Source organism: Somniosus microcephalus, chromosome 17 (genome assembly GCF_052327205.1).
Source record: "Somniosus microcephalus isolate GS21.2 chromosome 17, FLI_Smic_1.0, whole genome shotgun sequence".
Classification (NCBI taxonomy): Eukaryota; Metazoa; Chordata; class Chondrichthyes; order Squaliformes; family Somniosidae; genus Somniosus; species Somniosus microcephalus.
This window is the reverse complement of record NC_141003.1, coordinates 38,426,675-38,450,619: the sequence shown is the minus strand read 5'-3', so window position 1 is coordinate 38,450,619 and position 23,945 is coordinate 38,426,675. Positions and strand designations below refer to the sequence as shown.

General features: G+C 42.8%; 1 protein-coding gene and 1 long non-coding RNA gene across 6 annotated transcripts in view; one reads left to right on the top strand and one right to left on the bottom strand.

Annotated features, from left to right (window-relative positions):
- anks1b (ankyrin repeat and sterile alpha motif domain containing 1B) overlaps nucleotides 1–23,945 on the top strand; it is a 104,017-nt gene that overhangs the window by 43,420 nt on the left and 36,652 nt on the right. The gene's annotated exons all lie outside the window — the stretch shown is intronic.
- LOC147105655 (uncharacterized) overlaps nucleotides 2,124–23,945 on the bottom strand; it is a 29,993-nt gene continuing 8,171 nt past the window's right edge. Inside the window, exons 2-3 of the long non-coding RNA XR_015081548.1 lie at nucleotides 5,512–5,731; nucleotides 2,124–3,027 (exon numbers count right to left, since the gene is read on the bottom strand). This is a non-coding gene — a long non-coding RNA (uncharacterized LOC147105655). The remainder of the gene's footprint in view (nucleotides 3,028–5,511; nucleotides 5,732–23,945) is intronic.

Here is a 23,945-nt window from a genome sequence, read left to right as displayed (position 1 = left end):
TAAGCCCACCTTTTCTTTTCTTTTATCAACCCTACCATATCCCTCCATTTCCAGAAACAAATCTAATTGTCTCTTGATCCTGTTAAAAACTATTACCTTCAATATCTTTCCCTGCTAACTTATTCCATATGTTTGTGTCATGTTGAATCCACAAAAGTATGAGTAACATCAAGAATGTATCACATCATTCTATTTGATGCACTACAAGGTATAGCAAATGTATAGGTAAACAAAAATGCAGTTTACTATCTCATGTGTTTGAAAGAAGAACATTATCCAGAGTTAAAATCAATGGCGCTTAGCACTGACAGCAATTATTAGGTGTCATTTTAGTCGGCAATTTTAAAATGGAGAATCTTTAAATGGTTGCTATGACAGCTGAAAGTTGCTATGGTAATTGTAGCATAGCAAAGAACAGACTTTCATTAGCAAATTCTATTCCCAATTTACAGCATTTAACAGTCCAGTCTTTCAGATTTACACTCCGCACAAAATAAAATGGTTTAGCTCCTGACTTGGCTAGGTTTGTGAAAATGAAAGTGTTCTAACCAGCCTCCATTTCTTATTTTTAAATAAAATAGTGCATTTCTTCTCTTTCAAATATGCTGCCCCTTCTCTCTCTTTTGTGGTATCTTATGAAAAGGTCACTGGGAATTATTGTCAGCCTTTCATGAATGCATCTGTTAAACTAATGCAGTGCTTTAGGGTGTCTTAATTGGCTGTAGGAGGCAAGCTATTTCAGTCTTGCAGCAATCTGTGCTGTTCGGTTGTCCTCGCATTGTCTCTGGAAGCACTTTAATTGGCCACCATTTGAGGGATGTTTGCGGGAAGTTGGTTTTTGGCAGCTGTAGAATTGATGGCCCTTATTTCAGATTATTCACAGTACATCTTTCAGATGCTATGGGATTTTCTTTTACGGTGGATGGGGAAGTGGCATCCCTTGTTCCATTTAACTAATCAAGCTTTTAAGGCACTAAATATAGTTGTGGCTGGAAGACAAAAGAAACTATAATGAATAAATTGCCTTTCTTACTGTCGGTGTAAGCAAAGGTATCCAGTCATCTGGGTTGTGAATCAGAGTGTAGCAGCTTGACTCCCTATGTGACAGAATATCCATAATAACCTGACTGCAAAAAAAACACCGATGCAGTCGAGAAAGTCTGTGCTGATGAAGAATTGATAGACTTGTTAAGGCAGTAAAACTGATGCAGGGCTGGCTCACTATTGACCCTTAGCCAAAACAGCCGTATTTATGTCTTAAGCCTTTGTCAGAATAAAAAATAAATAATGCGAATCTGATTTTCCTCTGATGCTTTGGTGTGGTATGACGCATCAAAGCAAGGTGCTCAGAAAGCCAGTATTCGACTGCAGATCTTTGCTGTCTGAGAGAGGATTGGGAATTCTGCATAATTCCACTAGTGCTTTGGGGTCAGGTGAGTCAGATTAACTGTTCACTTTAGAAACTGAGAGATGCTTAATTGCAGTTAATGGTCCATAAAATGGAAGGTGAAAAATAAGACAGATTTGCAGTTTTTGAATAGTAAAGGCAGGGGAAAATTGTTTCAGCTAACGAAAGCAGATGAGAGATCTGGAGCCTGTAGTCTCTCCCGATCCTTATTTCTTGATTGTTTTACATTACTTGCTTCTTTGTACACTTCCAGTTAAGAAAAGTAATGCAAGTATCTCAGCTGTATTTAACTGCAGAGTGTACGTAAATAACGCATCATTGTCATTACGTTTTCTGCTCAAAGGAACAGTACCCTAGTAGTGTGATGGTATACATCTTTTACATAGGGAGCAAGCTAGCACTTCCCGTTCTGCTGACATATGTAGTAAGATCATTCAGCATATTTCAAGAGCAAACAGTACAGCATAACACTGAAAAACAGCTATTTGATGAACTGCTATTTGATGAAAAGCTTTGCCTTCAGTGTTACCGCATTATGAATTTCTCTATTAAAAAACATATGCATAGGTGATTGTTGCTATTGATTAGACCTTAGCATGATTTGACATCAAATTTTGAACATAGTTCAGAGAACAATCACTAGTTCTCTGCCTTGATGCCTCTCCCTGTCAATAAAGCAAAAAGGAATCGTGGAACGTTTTATGTGTTAGGAACTGAACAGGTTGTAGCAGTAACACTTTATTAAAATAATTCTTAATTGAAGTGGTGATTGAAAATAAACACGTTTTGTTTTACCTGCTATTGAATAATACATTGGATGAGTGAGCACAAATCAGTTTCAGTATAAAGCTAGAACTATTAGTTACCAGCTAGTGCCTACCAATTGTTGAAGAAGCAACATTGTGGTGTTTGATAGGTTGGCTTGGGAATCCATGTGATTGTTCTAACTAAAGTTCATATCAACACACAGTGGGTATAATGGATTTTTTAAAAGAAGGATGCAATTTTTAAGCTCACTTAACTAAAGTTAATTTAGCTAAGTTTTGTTTTTATATCCAAGCATTTTCCTATAAGTATTCCAATTGTCTACGCTCATATCAGTTGTTTTCCCGAGTATATTATATTATAAAAGTAAAGATAGGGTAACTTATTCAATTTTTTATTCATACATTATGATGTAATGCATAACAAGTTTGGTAATTTATGATTTGCCTCATTATCTACAAATGATAAAATGTGGCAAATTTATGCTTTGCATTTGCTATCAAATGAATATTATAACTTAGCAACTATTCCACAGTCTGCTAAAATATGGAATTTAGTATACTAATGAAATACTAGTGTAGTTGATTGACCATGTTGTGGTATGGCAGAGTAGATTAGGTGGTACAGTGTATTTAGATCAGCAATGTGCATCATCCTGATTTTCTTTCGATCTCCCACTCAGCAGAGTTAGTGATCTGAGCCGTGTCGCGGCGAGGACATGATGTGTAGAGGTCAGGCTCCTTAGCCAAAGGTCAGACACCTTCCCACAAGTATCTCCTGGTGGCTCCAGTCCCAGAAACATTCATAGAAGCGAAGAGCCCTGCCCATATTCACAGTCACCACGACCTATAATGCTGGGGGAGATCAAAAGTGAGAAGAAAGTAGAACAAGGAGAGAAAGAAGTATATCCTCAGAAGAAAAACTGATTAATATGTTAATGAAGAAAAAAAAGTTGTTTCATCTCAGTTCTGAAGGAACTGAAATTCCACCAAGACATCGTGTGATTGTACTGTTAATGACACTGTCAGTTAAAAATTAGGGGAAATTGTTATTTCTAAGCTGTGACAACTGTAAGCAAAGCTTGAAAAAATAAGATATTTATTTTCCATTTTATTTTAATTCACTTTTGCTGTGCAAACCATCTGCAGTTTGTTTTATTCAGCAGTTTAACAACAACAACTTGCATTTATATTGTGCCTTTAATGTAGTAAACTGCCTCACAGGAGCGTTATCAGACAACATTTGACACCAAGCCACATCATGAGATATTCAGACTGGTGACCAAAAGTTTGGTTGATGAGAGAGGTTTTCAGGGGCAGGAGTCAATGTAGGTCAGCGAGCACAGGGGTGATGGGTGAACAGGGATTGGTGTGAGTTACGATAGGCAGAGCAGAGTTTTGAATGAGCTCAAGTTTACAGAGTGTGGAAGATGTGAGGCTGGCCAGGAGAACATTGAAATAGTCAAGTATGGAGGTAACAAAAGGATGGAGGAGGGTTTCAGTAGCAGATGGGTTGAGGCAGGGATGGAGACCAGCAATATTACAGAGGTGGAAATAGGCAGTCTTTGTGATGGAGTGGATATGAGATCGGAAGCTCAGTTCAGGGTCAAATAGGTTGTGAACAATCTGGTTGAGCCTCAGACAGTGGCCAGGGAGGAGGATGGAATCGGTGGCTAGTGAATGGAATTTGTGGCGGGGGCTGAAGAAATGGCTTTGGTCTTCCCAATATTTAATTGGAGGAAACTTCTGCCCATCCAATACTGGATAACAGACAAGCAGAGTGACAAATCATAGGCAGCTCCGATGGATGGGTCACATTGTCCGCATGCCCGTTACGAGACTCCCAAAACAAGCGCTCTACTCGGAGCTCTGGCACGGCAAGAGAGCCCCAGGTGGGCAGAGGAAACGCTTCAAGGACACCCTCAAAGCCTCCTTGAAAAAGTGTAACATCCCCAGCGACACCTGGGAATCCCTGGCCCAAGACCGCACAAAGTGGAGGAGAAGCATCCGGGAAGACGCCAAACACCTCGAGTCTCTTCGCCGGGAGCAAGCGGAAGCCAAGCGCAGGCAGCGCAAGGAGCGCATGTCAACCTAAGCACCCCACCCACCCGCCCCTTCAACCACCATCTGCCCCACCTGTGACAGAGACTGTAGGTCCCGCATTGGACTAATCAGTCACCTGCGAACTCATTTTTAATGTGGAAGCAAGTCATCCTCGGTTCCGAGGGACTGCCTAAGAAGGAGAAGAAGAAGAATAGTGGAGGGATCGAGAGCGGTGGCTGTGAGGTAGAGCTGGGTGTCATCAGTGTCGTTTTAGAGTTAGTTAAAGAAAGAACAACTAAAATAAAAAAGTTTGGCCTGTAATATTGTTCGCAGTTAATTCCTTACAGAATTTAAAATTTGTTCTTCGAGCTTCTAGTAGAGAGGGTTAAATAGATTGGCTGTTGTGGTACTGAGCTAAACAGATATTTCCTAGTCTATGCTGAGTTAATTGAGTGATGATGGAGATACAACAATATCTGAGCCAGGGAGGGGAAAAATCAGCCAGGATTCCTTGTCCTGATAACTAGTCAGTGTCCCTGCTACACTTATTTGGATGCCATATGAGGACAGGATTGGTCTTGATTGTGATGGTTCCCATGCGAAATAGTTTAGCAACACTTAGGCCACGATTTTGTAAATGGATGCGGCTTGGGAGTGGGTCAGCTGATTTCTGGGTTCCAGTCCCGCCCCCAACTGCATCCGGCCCACAGACGTGATTTTCCCTTGATTGACCTTGTTAAGCCCACCCTGCGGGCTTGCCGGCCAATTAAGAGGAAGCCGGTCAGATGACGTCATTTGATGACGCGTCATCTGCCGGTTTTCTTAAAGGGACCATGCACAATTTTTTTTGACAGCTCATTTCTCAGTGTTTGACAGCATTGGGTTGCTGCAAACACTGACAATCACTGTACAAAGTTGAGCTCTTGCACCCAGACTCTCCAATGACTCCCTCCATAGGCTAGAACAGATGGCAGCAGCAGGTGAGGTTACAGAAGCGATCTGTCACTGGTGAGAGAGGTTCTCCAAATGAGGTGGGACTAGACATCCAATTCAAAACTTGTTACCTACAGAAAAGTGTAAATGCATTAAAAATGATTTTCCCAACATTTTCTTACCTCTGAAACTCACCAGTGCACCATTGGATCCTTCACACCACTTCTGCAGCTGTCATCAATGCAGAAACATTACACCAGACTCACAACACGCCACACTTACCTGGCGTGGTGTCCGAACGTCATGAACCCCGAGGCAGAAGCGGCAAAATTGAAAAATAGCCTGTTAACTACTATCAAGTACCTGTTAACAGGAAGGTAAGTGGCTTTAATCCTCTTCCCGTCGCTAGGTGTCGTGTCCATGCGCAAATCGGGGACCCGACACTTGGGAAGATTGATTGGAGGCGGGTTGACAGCGGTCCCGCCTCCAAACCCGCACTCTGAGCGCCGGCAAAATTCCAGCCTTCCTGTCTGTGATGGATGGCACTTTAGGAACAGCATATGTCAGGCTCTAACTGGTAGCTCTACATTTTGGTAGAAATGAATAAAACAGGAATTATATGTGAGAGATGAAGAAAAAAATAACTCTTAGTTACAATGAAATAGGTGAGACTTTTCATGACTTTCAGTGCATTAAAAACTATAATTCACAGGTAGGATTGTGGTACATATTAATAAACAAGTCAGTCCAGCTTTGCTGCACGCTTTTCTGATTTTTGTCACTTGTAATGTCCGCTCATATAAGCATGTAGGCTTAACTAGGGGGTAGCCTCTGAAATATGGAAATCTGATTAATCTTATTTGGAATAAGTTTATTTTCAGTGGTTCCAGAAAAGTAATTGTGTATAAAGTGATTCTAAATAAAAGTCGTGAGGGGTGGTGGGTGTGGGTGTAGCAAGGTGATAAAGCTGTAAAAGGAAGCATGTGAGATCCTTAGTTTTAACAATCGGGGCATACAGTACAAAAGCAAAGAGGTAATACTAAACCAATATAAATCATTCGTTCAGCTGCGGTTACATAGAAACAGGAGTAATCCATTCAGGGCTCGAGCCTGTTCTGCCATTCAGTTAGATCATGGACGATTTGTACCTCAACTCTATTTACCCGCCTTAGCTCCATATCCCTTGATACCCTTACCTAACAAAAATCTATCGATCTCCATCTTGAAAGCTCCAAAAGACCCAGCATCCACAGCCTTTTGGGGGAGAGAATTCTAGAATTCTACTACCCTTTGTGTGAAAAAGTGCTTTCTGATTTTGCTCTTAAATTACCTAGTTTATGGTGCCCTATTTTGGGAAGGTCATGTAAAAGGGTGTAGAAGTGATTTACTAGGATGATATCAGGGATGAGGAGCGACTAAAGTAACTGCGGCTCTTATCACTAAAACAGTGAAGGCCAAAAGACAATCTGACAGAGATGTTCAAAATTAAGAGGGATTTTGATAAGATAAATAGGCAAAAACTATTTTCACTGGTTGATGAGTTTTTAATGAGAAGACATGAATTTAAGATTATCACCAGAAAAATGAAGGGAGAGAGTCGGCGATTAATTTTGACACAGGATTGTTAGGTCAGAAATAATGGTGGAAGCAGAATCTATAATAGCTTTTAAAAAGGAAGGTGGAGAAATAATTGAAAAAGAAAAAAATAAAGGAACTGGGGAATGAGACTAATTGGATAGCACTTTCAGAGAGCTAGCACAGGAGCGATGGGCTGAAGTACAACCACCTGTACAATAAAGTTCTATGATTCTAAGAGAGCCTTTTAGATTTAAAACTTTATGTTTTGGACTTGTAATTGTTGTAAGCATTAAGCTGAAATACGTCCCTTTTTTAACCAAGTTACTTTTCCAAATTACTATTTAGCTTTTCATCAGCCACTGTATGGGATGCATTTAGTAATCTGGATAAGATCAGACTTAAAGGATGCTGTCCTCCAGAATTAACTCTTTGGGTAATCATTATTTGGCCATATCCAGAACGGCGACCGATTGTGAGACTGTTGTAAGCAGTGCTTTTGAAAAGTTTCATTCAGGCGTTCGTCACATGGATTACATCAAAATAGCATTGGTGAAAAGATCAGAGCAGATCCTCGTTCTGGTGCCGTGCTATATACTAAGCTTGCTGTTCTGATCTCTTGCTGTCATACTCAGCCGTCTTGCCAGTGCCCAGTAGGCTGACGATGCCCCTTTAAGCATTAAGGAACAAATCCTTAATCCAATCGTTAGGATATGTGGTAGAATATCTAGAAGAGGTTTTATGTTGCAGCTAGTTTCGGGAGAGCATCATTATGTAATCGTCCAGGTGCTGTTTTCCATTGTTTATGTTCTAATCAGTGTTATTCTGCATAAGACACCAAGCAGAAGTAAGGCCAGTGAATCAGGTGGGAGTTCACAGTGGGTCTCTGCTATCACCAGAACAAGGTAAGTCAGGCAGTTTATATTTCAAAATGCAGTTGAGGGTGAAGGAGCCATGCATTTGCCGTCACCTGCAGCCTCATAGCATAAAAGAACCTTACGGCACTGCTGGCTCAAGGTGTTTATGAAGTGATGATTCCTCAATAAAAAGGAGCTACCACAGGCAGCAATTAAATGCAATGGGCATTTAAAACAACTTTTTGGTTAAGGTAATTTAAAAGGAAAACTGTGATCATCTCTGATGGGTTAGAATAAATTCTTTAATAAAATAAATTATTTTATCATTATGATATTGTTGGTTTAAGAATATTCATAAATACTAAGACTTTTAGCATGTAAAATTATGTTCTTATGAAAATACATTAGTCTCAGCCATTGCTCTTGATGATCTAATTAAAGTTTCAGATATTAGCAGATTTTTTTTCAACTTTGTATAAAATGCCTTTGAAAAAACTCATCATTCTTTCACTAAGTGAACTGTACGTTGAAATAGTTTATTTGCAAAATTTGCGGCTTGTGTCAAAGTATTGGAAGACTGGAGTATCAGATGGTTCTGTTCACAAACAAATAAATGAATAGTACATTTTTTAGTCTGTCTTCTAAGAGAAAATAATTGAAGCCAGTAGCAACTAACTCATAAGAAATTGTATTGAAATCTCCAGATTTAACCTTTCAGTCTCATTACTTTAATGGAATGTTTAGTACCGTGTTCCCTTGTGCCATTAATTGTACTGACAGGAATTCTGAAAAACTTCTTCTCAGGACAGATGGCTACCATTGGAGCAGTATTCATTCTGTGCACCTCGTAGGCTTTAGTCCCCAGTTCAGGATTGAAAATGCACTCTGTTTATCCATTTGGTGACACTATTTGGGCAATTCCTCTTTGGCCCATAGCTGTCAGTTTCCAAGAGAGAGAAAGAAACTAAATTAAACTAACTGGTGAAATAGAAAAATGACAGCTTCTAGTTCACAGTTGGAAATCAAAGGCTGCTTAAATAGTGAGTTAAAGAAATCTTAGGATGCATTTACACTACAACTATAGCATCGATGCAAAGCAATTTTGCTTCACATTAATGCTGCAATTTTAAAGAAAAGAAAGAATTTGCATTTATAAAGTGCCTTTCATGTCTTCAGGACATCCCAAATTACTTCGTGCAGTGTACCCTTAGTGGCCCCTCATGTTTACAAACAGTAGCTTATTGATGGAAATCCACAAAATGTAAAGGAAAGCAGACCATATCGAAAAGGTTCTTTGCAATTATTTAGGAAAGGAAAGCTGCAGTGTGGGGGATGGAGAGTTTAAATCCCAGACATGGCTGTCAGTTAAGCTCGCCTGCACTCACTGGGTGAGATTTGCCAGTTCTCAGCTGGTCCACGGAGCACTGCACACATGCACAGCACCGTGTCTCAAGAGGACAAAGCATTACCAACTGTCAGCCGATCGGGAAGCAGCATTCGCAGCTGCCAGAGTGAGACGTTCTATCTTCACAGCTCAAGAAAAAGCCATACAGGATAGCAGTAATGATACCAAAGGAAAAATAAGAAAACATTGAGAGGAAAGATGTACCCAATGTACCCAAATCCATGATCAGAGAATGTATGCGGTATAAATTCCTAAGCTTTGCTTTTAGAGAGGGAGGGCTTAAGGCATTGAATGACCCAAGGAACAGAAGCTCAGCCAACACCAAAAGGACAGTGATTAATCCCATTGCTTGCTGGTACGTACTGATGTATGATTACTTAATTCCAATGCAATGTAAATGTACAGTAATATCTATGCTACATTGAATATGCATGTTAAACACTGGGGGCAAAAACCTACATCTCCCCCTGTCTGCCAGTCCTTTGGTAGTGTCTCACTGCATGCTGTGGCAGCTGTAGGTGGTATTGGGTGACAGTAGCAAATGAAACCAACCCAAATGAAAAAACTCGATCGGGAGTTAGAAACTGTAACACGGTCTTGAGTAGTACCAGTGATTTTTTTTTAATAAACTGCTTGAGCTCCACTTCTCTGGTTTAAGCAATGTTATCTGAACCCTTTGATTCTATTACATGAGAAAGGAGAGATGGAGGCAGAAACAAAACAAGAAAAGGCCATTTTTCCTGTCAAAATTCATCTTGTTGCAATCTGGCAGCACTCTCCAACTCAATTGTTATTCTATATGTTGATTAAAATTTGAATTTATAATTTATTAAAAGTGATCTATTACAATGCAAAACCAAATAATTATACATCTGTTCATACAAATATAAATCGATCATTTTAGAACTAGCAGTATTGAAAAGTAAAGCTCTATTGCAGCATGAGATCAACCAGTCACAAAGCATCTAATTGCTGCAATATTAATCATGTCATGAAAAAATTGTCTGCTTATTTCTTGTGCATTCTTTGTCCTCTAGAACAATTATTATTGCATGTTGCTTAGTATAATTCTTCTGAGATATAAAAGGAAATTAAGTCGTTATTAAAATCAGATTGACTTTATAAATACCAAATAGACGATTGATGATAAAACTTCAGTCTTGCCTCATAAGCCTGTCATTTTAGTTTCTTTTCAATTGTGTTTCAATGAGTGGAGCAAATAGTCTCTGCATTTGCAGGTATTTTATTGTAATGGTTTAATGATAGTCCTGTTAAAAATCTACTGTATAAGTTGAATTTGCATATAATAATCTGATTTCCAATTGATTTGTTCAAATTAGTTTCACAAACTCACCCTATCATTCAGTGGGTAAATGGCCTCTGTGGTGTATTATTGTGCCATATAGATGAAGAAAGTCTAGGGTTAACTCCAACTCTGTGCTCAGATAGCTGATCTAGGCCATAGTGGCATCAGGAGAAGAGGCACTATAATTAGCTTACATGTCCCTGAAATAGTGAAGAGGAAAATCAGCTAAGGTTTCCTCGCCTATTCGATATCCAATAACGCCCACTGGAAAGTTGCATTTATGGACATTGAGAACAGGATAAGACTCAGTTGTGCTGGCTTGCATAGTTAAATTGTCTACCTAATTCACTGGCCAGGCTTGTGCCACTTGGGTGAGGTACTGGAGGACAGCCAGTACTTCTCAAACTGTACCTCAGCATCAGTCACCACCTTCAGGAGAGGAGGAGTAAGGAGAGAAAAATCAAAGGGGAAAACCTGTTTAGAAGGTACTCCCTATCTTTATGGTTTCTGTTTTATTGCACACTCCCCATATGTATTCGTTGTTTATTCTAAAACATGGTATAGTGAATTAATCACTAACAACTAACTTTATCAGTCTTTGGTTTATTTAAGGAAAGCATGAACTTATACAAGCTCTGTTGCATACAAGGCCCCATTAAAGATTAATAATTATACCAGATATGATGGTGAACTTTTTTCTTAAGAAATGATGATGCAGCAATTTATTTTTGCCCATCCTTGCTTCCACCACTATTTCTGCCCTGTACTACTAGAAGCAGATGAAGCTTAAAACTGGGGAAATGAGGACTCAAATATGTGTAAGTAACATTTATCAATAAAAACGGTGGAATAGTTCCTTCAATGGCTCCGAGTTTATTCAGTGAGCCATACATACTGGAAAGGTTCCAGGTTCAATCAGGTGTGTATTCTTTTTTTAAGATGCCCCTTAAAACCTACCTCTTTGATAAAGCTTTTGGCCATCTGTCCTGATATCTCCTTCTGTGGTTCGGTGTCAAAAATGTTTTTTTATTGATATCGCTCTTGTTAAGAGCCTTTGGACATTTTACAAGTTAAATGCGCTATGTAAATGTAAGTTGTTGTTATTCAATCTCAGCCGCAGAAGTAATTGGGGCGCGATAATTGGTGTCAATGCCCTTGGGTTGGGGAGAGATAAATCTGTCGGGATTTTCACCCTGGCTAGGATGCTCATGTGTTTAAGTAGCCTGAAAATACTCACTGTTGAGGCTCACACTTGAATAATGCCCACTTGACATCTGCACAAAAGGGTACCAGTGTCCATGGAACAACACTTTAGCAAGAAATCAATGCCTCAGGAGGAGGAAAGCAGAAAACTGGCATGGATGAGAGGAAGAAGTAGTTGCAACAGAGGTTCCTGTCTACCAGTGGACATGGTACAATACATGTGCTCGCTGACCTCCATTGGCTCCAGGTCTGGCAACGCCCCAATTTTTAAAATTCTCATCCTTGTTTTCAAATCCCTCCATGGCCTCGCCCCTCCCTATCTCGGTAACCTATTCCAGCCCCACAACCTGCCGAGATATCTGTGCTCCTCCACTTCTGGCCTTGTACGCATTCCCGATTTTAATCGCTCCCCCATTGGTGGTCGGTGCCTTCAGCTGCCTAGGCCCTAAGCTCTGGAATTCCCTCCCTAAACCTCTCTGCCTTTCTACCTCCCCTCTTTTAAGACATTCCTTAGAACCTATTTCTTGGACCAAGCTTTTGGTCGCCTGTCCTAATAGGTGGCTCAGTGTCAAATGTCTGAAGACACTCTTGTGAACTGCCTTGGGACGTTTTTCTACGTTAAAGGCGCTCTATAAATGCAAATTATCATTGTTGCAATAGAGCATTGCCATAATTGCATTAACCTCATTGAAAATTAAAGTCAACTTTCATTATCCCAAGTCCTCAAAAGATGTTCCTATTATATAACTAATAGCTTTAGTTGCAGTTAGAGAAAAGCAGCTGATCCTATCTATCCACATTCTTTCATTCCTTTATTTTCTATCTTGAGTTGCATTCCCAGACCTCAAAAATTATCAGTGTACGCACAACATGAGATCGAAGGGATTGGTTTCATCTGTGTAATAAAACATTATCCTTTCATGTCTGGGTTCAGATTCAGCTGAACCCTACATCTCGCCCATGCTATATACAGGAGACTGCATTGTAAGCAGTGAATACAATATAATGGACTGGTGTGGAATTGGCCACATCTGCCCCATTTCCTGTGTCTCCATTCTGACTCTCTCTCCCTCCTCTTACAGCAATATGTCCTCTTTTGTTCTCATCTTCTATCCCAGTAGCCTCTGCATCCTCAAAATCTTCTTTCTCCATTTCTGCAATCTACTACAAGGTCCAAATAGCACCACCTCTGTGCAGAGACTATTCCTTCTGCTACATTCTAATTCACTCCTACATTAATTCTACTTTCAACTACAGCTCCCCAGGCACTTCAGGTACAGTATCCTATCGCCATCCTGGGAATCCTGCAGGCCTCTGGTTTGAGTTGTTATCAACAATCTTCAGCTGTATATTCCATTTTGCATCCAGTCTCTCCCATTCACATCCCATTTCATCCACTCCATTTGAGCTCTTTTACTCACCTTTTGCCATCTAAGATGACCAGCACTTTCACCTCTCTTTGAGCTTTTTAAAATATCAGTTAACAGACTATTAAATTCATCAACTGCTGCTTTGTAATGGAGTTATAAACATAGAAGATAGGAGCAGGAGTAGGCCATTCGGCCCATTCACTACCCTGTCCCTGCTTTCTCCCCATATCCCTTGATCCCTTTAGCCTTAAGAAATATATTCAACTCCTTCTTGAATATATTTAATGAATTGGCCTCTACTGCCTTCTGTGGAAGAGAATTCCACAGGTTCACCACTCTCTGGGTAAAGAAATTCCTCTTCTTCTCTGTCCTAAATGGCTTACCCCTTATCCTTAGACTGTCACCCCTGGTTCTGGACTCCCCGACCATCGGGAACATCCTTCTTGCATCTAGTCCTGTTAGAATTTTATAAGTTTCAATGAGATCCCCTCTCATTCTTCTAAACTCCAGCGAGTACAAGCCCAATCGACCCAATCTCTCCTCATACGTCATTCCTGCCATCCCAGGTATCAGCCTGGTGAATCTTCACTGCACTCCTTCCATGGCAAGAACATCCTTCCTCAGATAAGGCGACCAAAACTGCACACAATACTCAAGATGTGGTCTCACCAAGGCCCTGTACAACTGTAGCAAGACATCCTTGTTCCTGTACTCGAATCCTCTCGCTACGAAGGCCAACATACCATTTGCCTTCTTAACCGCCTGCTGCACCTGCATGCTTACCTTCAGTGACTGGTGCACAAGGACGCCCAGGTCTCGTTGCACTTCCCCTTCTCCCAATCTATTGCCATTCAGATAATAATCTGCCGCCTTGTTTTTGACACCAAAGTGGATAACCTCGCATTTATCCACGTTCTATTGCATCTGCCATGCTTCTGCCCAATCACCCAACCTGTCCAAATCATACTGGAGTTTCTCGGCATCCTCCTCACAGCCCACCCAGCTTTGTGCCGTCTGCAAACTTGGAGATATTACATCTAGTTCCCTCGTCTAGATCATTAATATATGTTGTGAATAGCTGGGGTCCAAGGACCGATCCCTGCGGTACCCCACTAGTCACTGCCTGCCACTCGGAAAAAGAGCCGTTTATTCCAACTCTTTGCTTTCTGTCTGCCAACCAGTTCTCTATCCAAGTCAATACCTTGCCCCCAATCCCATGTGCCTTAACTTTACACGCTAATCTCTTATGTGGGACCTTATCGAAAGCCTTTTGAAAGTCCAAATACACCACATCCACTGGTTCTCCCTTATCTATTTTACCAGTTACATCCTCAAAAAATTCCAGTAGATTAGTCAAGCACGATTTACCTTTTGTAAATCCATGTTGACTTTGTCCGATCCGGTCACTGTTTTCCAAGTGCTCTGCCATTACATCTTTTATAATGGACTCTAGCATTTTCCCCACTACCGATGTCAGGCTTACCGGTCTGTAATTCCCCGTTTTCTCTCTACCACCTTTTTTGAACAGTGGGGTAACATTAGCTACCCTCCAATCCATGGGTACTGTTCCAGAGTCTATAGAATTTTGGAAGATGACCAGCAATGCATCTACTATTTCTAGGACCACTTCCTTAAGTACCCTAGGATGTAGATTATCAGGCCCTGGGGATTTATCGGCCTTCAATCCCGTCAATTTCTCTAACACCATTTCCCTACAATATCAGCCTCTTGTCTTTTGGTCCTATCTTTTCTCTTTCTAGATACTGAGATACTTGGTTTGTACTTCCAGCATTTTCTAATTTTAATGTCAAATTTCCATTATTTACATTTTTTCTGATATGCATATATGCATCTAAATGATGTTTTATCTGTGTATGCAAAAGTACTGAAGCAGCTAGTATTTTGATACTAGTTAAATCTGTGATTGACAATTCATTTTTCTTATGAACTCTGATCACCTTTGCTGTACATTTACATTGGGCGATAATAACTGATGAGCTTCATCTTCTTCACAGTTAAACTTGGGGTTAAGTTGGCTTTTAATAAATTAAAACCCTGCGATGAATTGAGATAGAATTTGAATGGAATTGAATCACTCTATGTTCAAACATTGAAATGAGATGAAATAGGTGATGGGCGTAACTCTTCATTTGCCAGACACTAAGCTCTGAGACAGCATTAAACTCGTTGTTAGCTTCAGGAATATTTCAAATGAATGAAAATGTTGGCACAGTGGGTTAGCACACTATCCTTTCACATCAGGGACTGGGGTTTGAATTCAGCCGAGACTGATGAAATAGAAGTCTCCTGTCCCTGCTGGTTTAAGGACCTTGCCTGAAATAAGTCTCAATCCAGTATCTAGGGCTCTCAGCCTAAAATTGCCTGCAATTTAGCGCTAATTGGTACCATTTTGGCAACTTACGCAAAAAGGCCAGTGAATGGATGGTGTGAGAAATGGGGGAAAAAATCACACTGGTGCAGAATGCAATGTTCTTCTGAGGTTTGGGTTAAGGTACACAGTTGGCGTAGAGAAGCTGGAGTTTTACTCTGCAGATGCTTTGCATTGTACCTGACCTGGGAGAGAATAGTACTGACAATGACGTAAGAAAACTACTAGGCACTTGGTCTGAGTATTAAACAAGGCTTTAATCAACTGTTTCGCAACATGGAGGTCTAGTTGTCCTTCACTAGTTCCTGTTTACAAAATGTCCTGAGCAAGCTGGGCCCGTGCCCGAGTATTTATACTCTCCCTGGACAGCGCCATCAGCAGGCCGCTCAGTATTATTCCATAAGTCATTTCTACATGAATGGCAAGATTCATGTCAGACATTACTGACAAAGTCGACTGTTAAATTGCCCAGCACTGGCAATCCTCACCTTGGAGACAACAACAACAACTTGTATTTATATAGCGCCTTTGACATAGTAAAACGTCCCAAGGTGCTTCACAGGAGTGTTATAAGACAAAAGATTTGACACCGAGCCACATAAGGAGAAATTAGGGGAGGTGACCAACAGCTTGGTCAAAGAGGTAAGTTTTAAGGAGCGTCTTAAAGGAGGGTAGAGAGGCAGAGAGGTTTAGGTAGGGAATTCCAGAGCTTAGGACCTAGGCAACAGAAGGCATGGCTGTGGTGTATGTAACCTGTTCCACCTTAAGAGAACTACCTTAAGAGATGTACTACTTTCTCTTGGCTGCTGTATACTGTAATACCGGTGGTGACCACACCGGTATATAAACGTTGTGTAGGGATTTGCTGGGCAGTTCAGCCCTGACCTCCGAATAGTAAAGACCTGTTAAAAGTTATTCTTGTGGTCTGTGTCCAGTGATTTATAATAAGCATAACTGGGACACACAGACATAACAGTGGCGACGAGTCCGATCTTACCCTGCGGCAGTTTTACATCCAAGGCAGCTTCGTCCTCCGAACGGGCGTCGAGAAGAGGCAGCCGCCCTCATCATCCTGCTGAGCACCATCGCACGGGAGGCATCGAGAACCCGGGTTAAAAAGAAAAATTCTGACCACGAAGCCCTCCATCAGCGACAGGCAGTGATCATCCCTTCTACCACGGTGGTGGGTAAGCCAATCAGCGACACGAGCAGAAAGTCGGCCACGTTGACTGTGGAGTGGGGGAGGGAAAACGGAGGAAAAAGGGCGGAGAACTCGACCGCGGCCGGTGAAAAGGGCCGGGCTGCAATCGAGGCCGAGGCGCGCAGCGACTGGGGCAGCTTAAGGCACGAGAGCCGCGGAGAACTCAAACGCAGCCGGTGTAAAGGACCGGGCTGCATGCGGGGCTGAGAGGCCCAACAGCAGGGGAAGCGTGAATGCCCACGGGAACCGCGGGGGAGTAAAAGCAGCGTCGGGGAATTGAGAACCGCTGGGGAGGCGAGAACGGCAGCAGCACGGCAATCGCCATTGCAGCCAGCGGGGGAAGAAGGCAAACGCGGGAATCCGCCATTGTAGTCGGCGGGGGAAGACGACGAGCGCGGGAAAGACCGCCAAGCGCGGGAAGCCGCCATTTTAGTAGGCGGGGGAAGAAGACAAGCGCGGGAAGCCGCCATTTTGAGAGAAAGAAAAATTTAAAAACTTGCAAGGATGCCTAAACATGGGAACATTAATACCTTTGATAGCGATATCGAAGATTGGACCACGTATGTAGAACGCATGGAAGTTTATTGTAAAGCAAATAAGGTACCAGATGATGAGAAAGCACTAACCTTATTAAGCTCAATGGGTGCGAAGACATACGTGCTATTGAAGCACCTTCTATCACCAGATAAACCGGCGGATCAGACTTTCGCGAATATTGTTACTGTCCTGAAAAATCATTTAAACCCCACGCCGCTGATGATAGCGGAACGATTTAAATTTTACAGAAGAACGCAGCTGAAAGACGAAAGCAACGCTGAATTTTTAATTGAACTGCGTAAGCTATCAAAGTACTGTCAGTTTGGAACAGGACTAGCAGATGCGCTGAGAGATAAATTTGTGTGTGGATTGTTAAAAGAAGGAACACAAAAGCGACTGCTTGAGGAGAATGATCTTATGCTTGATAAAGCTGTCACTATTGCAGCATCGCACGAAGCCGCAGCGAGAGGCACTGCGGAAATGTAGCTACGGTCACCGGAACTCAGCACCAATCAAATGGTCTTGGGTACAGTAAAATGTTATCGTTGTGGAAAGACAACGCACGATCAGAACCAGTGCTGGTTCAAAAATCAGGAATGCAGAAAATGTGGCAGGCTTGGTCACATAGCTAAAGTATGCCGGTCAGGAAAGAAGACCAGCAACAAAAAGTCACTGCAGGAAAAGTACAGAAAGGTACACAAGGTGACAGAGAACAGTTCGAACGAACAGAAGTCAAATTCAGACTCCAGCAGTAATGAACTGGGTAGTCTAAGAGTACACAATGTTGGTAATGAAGCAGACTTCCAAACAATCTGGGTCACACTTCAGATAGCAGGAGTCCAAGTGAAGATGGAATTGGACACTGGATCGGCATTGACGGTCATGAATAAGCAAGATTACAAAAGGTTATTCCCACATATTCCCCTACGGGATACGGAGATTGTATTGAAAACATACACGGGGCAAAGAGTATACCCCATCGGGAAGATAGAGGTAAAGGTGGTCCACAAGGGCAAAGAAAGCCGAGGAATGGACTTATATGTGCTACCTGAGGGAGGTCCACCACTACTGGGACGGGAGTGGATTAGGAAAATAAATATGGACTGGCATTCCTTAAAAGCACTAACGGTAGATTCCGATAAAAAAGATGTCAAACCTAAACGATTGTCCAGAATATTGGACGATGCTAAAGAGGTGTTCCAACAGGGACTGGGAACACTGAGAGGAATTACGGCAAACATCAAGGTTGAAGAACATGCAAACCCGAAATTTTTCAAAGCCAGACCGGTACCTTATGCGACACGACCTGCTGTGGAAGCTGAGCTGGAAGGGCTAGAACGTTCAGGAGTACTGTCTAAGGTAGACTGGAGTGAGTGGGCCACGCCCATTGTCCCCATCATGAAGCGTTCATCGAGCAACAAGCCGGGGGAACCGGGGAAGGTTCGCATCTGTGGAGATTTCAAGATCACTGTTAACCCGGTGCTTCACACGGCGCAGTATCCGCTTCCGCGGATTGAGGATATCTTCGCTTCGTTGTCTGGCGGGAAACACTTCACCAAGATAGACCTGGCGCAGGCGTACTTACAGATGGAAGTTGAGGAAGAGTCACGCCAGTATCTCACGATCAACACGCATAGAGGCTTGTACCGGTATAATAGACTGGTTTTTGGAGTGGCATCAGCTCCAGCAATTTGGCAGAGGGCCATGGAGCAGGTATTACAGGGAATTCCAGGCACACAATGTTACCTGGACGATATTCTGATTACAGGAGATGATGACGAGGAACACCTTGCAAATTTGGAATTGGTGCTCACCAGATTGAAAGAATATGGACTTCGAGTTAATCGCCAGAAATGTGAGTTCTTTCAGAAGCGGATCTCGTACTGTGGTCATGTCATTGACCAGGAGGGGCTTCATAAGTCTCCTGACAAGATCGAAGCTGTTGTGAAGGCTCCCGCTCCGGATAATGTATCCCAGTTGAGGTCGTTCCTAGGGTTGATTAACTATTACCATAAGTTTCTGCCAAATTTATCCACGGTGCTGCACCCGCTGAACGCTCTTTTGCAGAAGGGAGTACCATGGAAGTGGAGCGAGGGCTGTAAGAGGGCCTTTCGCAAAAGCAAGGCATTGATCACCTCAGAGGAAGTGTTGGCTCACTTCAACCCAACGCTGCCTATTCGTTTGGCTTGTGATGCTTCTCCATATGGTATTGGGGCAGTACTCTCACACAAATTGCCAAATGGCCTGGAGAGGCCAGTTGCGTTCACATCCAGATCATTGACCTCCGCTGAGCGCAACTATGCTCAGATAGATAGGGAGGCTCTCAGCCTTGTGTGGGGAGTAAAGAAGTTTAATCATTACCTGCAGGGCCAAAAGTTTACGCTTCTGACAGACCACCAGCCGTTGGTATCCATTTTTAACCCTAAGAAGGGTGTTTCGGTGATGACAGCACAGAGACTCCAGAGATGGTCCCTTTTCCTAGGGGCACATCAATATCAGATCGAATTCAAAGGTACAAAGCAGCATGGTAATGCTGATGGGCTGTCGCGCCTGCCACTACCTACAGAGGAGGAGGCACCGACGGTTGACCCTGTTGAGTTATTTCACTCGACCATCATCGAATGTTTACCAGTCACCAATGCAAGTATTGAAAGAGAAACCAGGAACGACCCGACACTGTCCCGGGTCTACGAAGTGACAGTGAAGGGATGGCCAGCACATGGTGATCCACTGTTACCGGCATTCTCAGCAAGACGAGAACAGCTGTCCGTCTGTCAAGGAACATTGATGTATGGAACAAGGGTGATTATTCCTCCTAAGTTAAGAGAGAGAGTTCTAAAGGAACTGCATGAAGGTCATCTGGGGGGAGTCCAGATGAAAAGCCTTGCTAGGGCTTATGTGTGGTGGCCGGGTATCGACCAACAGATAGAGGATCTGACGAAAAGCTGCTCAGGGTGCCAAAAAGTGCAAAATGCACCTCCGATTGCACCGTTGCATCCATGGGAATGGCCTTCAACCCCATGGCAACGTGTACATATTGACTTTGCTGGTCCATTCATGGACTCCATGTTTTTAATTGCGGTGGACGCACATTCTAAATGGCCAGAAGTGATTAAGATGACTACCACTACCTCGGAAAAGACGATCGCGGTGCTAAGAACGATATTTGCAAGAAATGGATTGCCAGAACAAATATGTTCAGACAACGGACCGCAGTTTGTGTCAGAAGAATTCCAGAAATTCATGAAGAAGAATGGGGTGAAACATTATACCTCTGCCCCATATCATCCGGCTACAAACGGGTTGGCCGAGAGATTTGTACAAACGTTCAAAAAAGCAATAAAGGCCATGAGCGAAGATCAGATTCCACTACAACACAAGGTGGACAAATTCCTACTGGCATATCGAAACGCCACTCATGCAGTGACAAACCAAAGTCCTGCCATGATGTTCTATAACAGGAGGTTGCGGTCCAGGTTGGACTTGTTAAAACCAAATGTGCGGAGGGAAGTTGAAAACAAACAGTTCCAGCATATAAATAACAAGACCACTCGGAGTTTCGAAATAGGACAACCAGTGTTAGCCCGGGACTATAAAAACGAGAAATGGCAATCTGGAACAATTCGGGCCAGACAAGGACCCCTGATGTACACAGTAGATATTGGTGAAAATGTAATACGGCGTCATGCTGACCAACTGGTAGAATCGAGAACAAGGGTCGAACCCAGGGTTACGGCAGAGACAACCGTGGAAGAAGTTAGTGAACCTGAAGCATCTACCTCAGAAATGAATGTACCTGAGGATGATGTCCAATCCATAAGAGGTCAACTAGATGAGTCACCCCAGCAACGAGAATCAGAGACCCCTGAAAGGCGTTATCCAACTCGAATCAGGAGGCCTCCTCAGAGACTGAATCTTTGAACTGTTTTGCATGAAGTTGTATATATATATATATCTATATGTTATTATGTTATGTTAAATGGGGATATAACTGTTAAGCTAAAAAGGGAGGATTGTGGTGTATGTAACCTGTTCCACCTTAAGAGAACTACCTTAAGGGATGTACTACTTTCTCTTGGCTGCTGTATACTGTAATACCGGTGGTGACCACACCGGTATATAAACGTTGTGTAGGGATTTGCTGGGCAGTTCAGCCCTGACCTCCGAATAGTAAAGACCTGTTAAAGTTATTCTTGTGGTCTGTGTCCAGTGATTTATAATAAGCATAACTGGGACACACAGACATAACAATGGCCACATAATATTCAGCTCCTGTGCTTGGGAAAAAAAGAAAAATAGTGAAACTGCTTGCCCTATGACCTATTAATAAGGGAGATTTCTTGCAAATGGTTCCATTCTGTGTTGTTAAATCTAAGATACAATCAGCTTCACTTATTTAAACTCAGATACTGCAGATGACCACTTACAATGGACAATCCTTTGTATCCCAAACCAAACCCTTAGGGGTCAATAGTAAATCTAATGATTACAACAAACACCAGTGCCACTTTCATTGGTTAGTGGCTATTGATTCAGTTTGGAAGTAATTAATTTGGTTTGGAATTGCAACACCAGGATGAGGTACAGCCCATCAGGATGATCAGCTGTCGGAGCAACACTCCACCCTGCAGCTGGGGCTGAAACTCTAACAGATCCCAGCACCCAGGGTTAAGTTTGTTACTGTATGTGGTTCCTCTAAGATTCCATTTCATCTCAGCTTTGCAGTTGAGCTACCACTTGTAGACACAGTGAATAAAGTGTGAGAGAAAAATCATACAACCACTTAAAAAGGACAGCTGCTTACAATAAACAAAATACCCAAGATTTTCCTTTTCATTCTGTAGGGAAGCACCTGGCCTCTACTCGGTGCCTCCCCCCAGTATGTATCTTAACTTTTATTTCATGGTGTCGGACATAGTTATGTAGGATGGGGTTGAAATACAAATGCAATAACTGCCGCCGCCTTCTTAGGCAGTCCCTCGGAACCGAGGATGACTTGCTTCCACACTAAAAATGAGTTCGCAGGTGACTGATGAGTCCAATGCGACACCTACAGTCTCTGTCACAGGTGGGGCAGACGGTGGTGGAAGGGGCGGGTGGGTGGGGTGCTTGGGTTGATGTGCGCTCCTTGCGCTTGGCTTCCGCTTGCTCCCGGCGAAGAGACTCGAGGTGTTTGGCGCCTTCCCAGATGCTTCTCCTCCACTTTGTGCGGTCTTGGACCAGGGATTCCCAGGTGTTGGTGGGGATTGTTATGTTCATTAATAACTAGACATTCTTATTATGAACACAGCTAGCTTCTAGCTAGTCATTTATTCAGTACTGTTCTCTAGGTACAGTATCTGTAGAGATGCAGCATGTGTGCTCCTGTGTGTAGGCTGCCATCTTGACTGTTGCCTTGTGGGTACTAGTGCCTCATGGGTAATGTAGTCTTAATATATATACAGCTGGGTAGTGTAGTCTTGTACATACAGCTATATCCAGCTCTACAGCTCCACCTAGTGTCCACTATAGAATGACATGTTATTGATCGATACAGGGATGTTGCACTTTTTCAAGGAGGCTTTGAGGGTGTCCTTGAAGCTTTTCCTCTGCCCACCTGGTGGTCTCTTGCCGTGTCGGAGCACCGAGTAGAGCGCTTGTTTTGGGAGTCTCATATCGGGCATGCGGACGACGTGACCCATCCATTGGAGCTGATCGAGCGTGGTCAAAGCTTCGATGCTGGGGATGTTGGCCTGTGCGAGAACACTGATGTTGGTGTGCCTATCCTGCCAATAGATTTGCAGGATCTTGCAGAGGCAGCGTTGGTGGTACCTCTCCAGTGCTTTGAGGTGCCTGCTGTACATGGTCCATGTCTCTGAAGCATACAGGAGGGCGGGTACCACTACTACTCTGTAGACCATGAGCTTAGTGCCGGGTTTGAGGTCCTGGTCTTCAAACACTCTCTTCCTCAGGCGACCGAAGGCTGCACTGGCACACTGAAGGCGGTGTTGGACTTCGTCATCGACGTCTGCCCTTGTTGACAGTAGGCTCCCGAGGTATTGAAAGTTGTCCACGTTGTCCAAGGCCTCGTCGTGGATTTTGATAATCGTGGGGCAGTACTGTGTGGTGGGGCAGGTTGGTAGAGGACCTTTGTCTTACGGATGTTTAGTGTAAGGCCCATGCTCTCGTACGCTTCGGTGAAGGTGTTGACGAAGGTTTGGAGTTTGACCTCCAAGTGAGCGCAGACACAAGCGTCGTCTGCATACTGTAATTCGATGACAGAGGATGGGACGACCTTGGATCTGGACTGGAGGCGACGGGGGTTGAACAGTTTCCCATTTGTTCTGTAGATTAGCGCCACTCCAGCGGAACTTTGCAGAACTCATTACAGAAAATGAAGGTGTTGTCTTGCTAAAAGTAGTTTTTGTCACCAAAATCTTACCCTGTTTTTTAAAAATTGCAGTTGATGTATGTGAACAAAGCTGCTGCTAGCTATACTCGAGGCCTGCCATCTTGGAAAGGTATGGGCATTGCAGTTGTGTATTCACACCGCCTTATGTTCGAATCCTATTTCTTAAGTTAGATGTGTCCCCGTATCTAGCCGTGTAAGACCAAAGAGGTGGATGAGACCAGTCATTGGAATGACCATCCCCCATAATGTTTACTTTTTTTTTTAAAGCACTTTTTAAAATCCACCTGTAAAAACACAGTTAAAAAGCCTTTGGGTAGGATTTACTTTTTTTGATTCAAAGTAAAATAAAATTATAGGGCGTGGAATTTCCTGTGGGGGTGCAATCAGGAAGTTACACCCAAAATTACGCTCATTCATGTGCCGATGTCTATTTGCACCCAAATTTCCTGCCAATCTCATTAACATACACCAGAACCTAAATATGGGCATACATAAGTGGAAATCAATGTAAATATTCGGGGCCCGTGGACAACGCCAAACTCGCAACATATATTCCTTCTTTA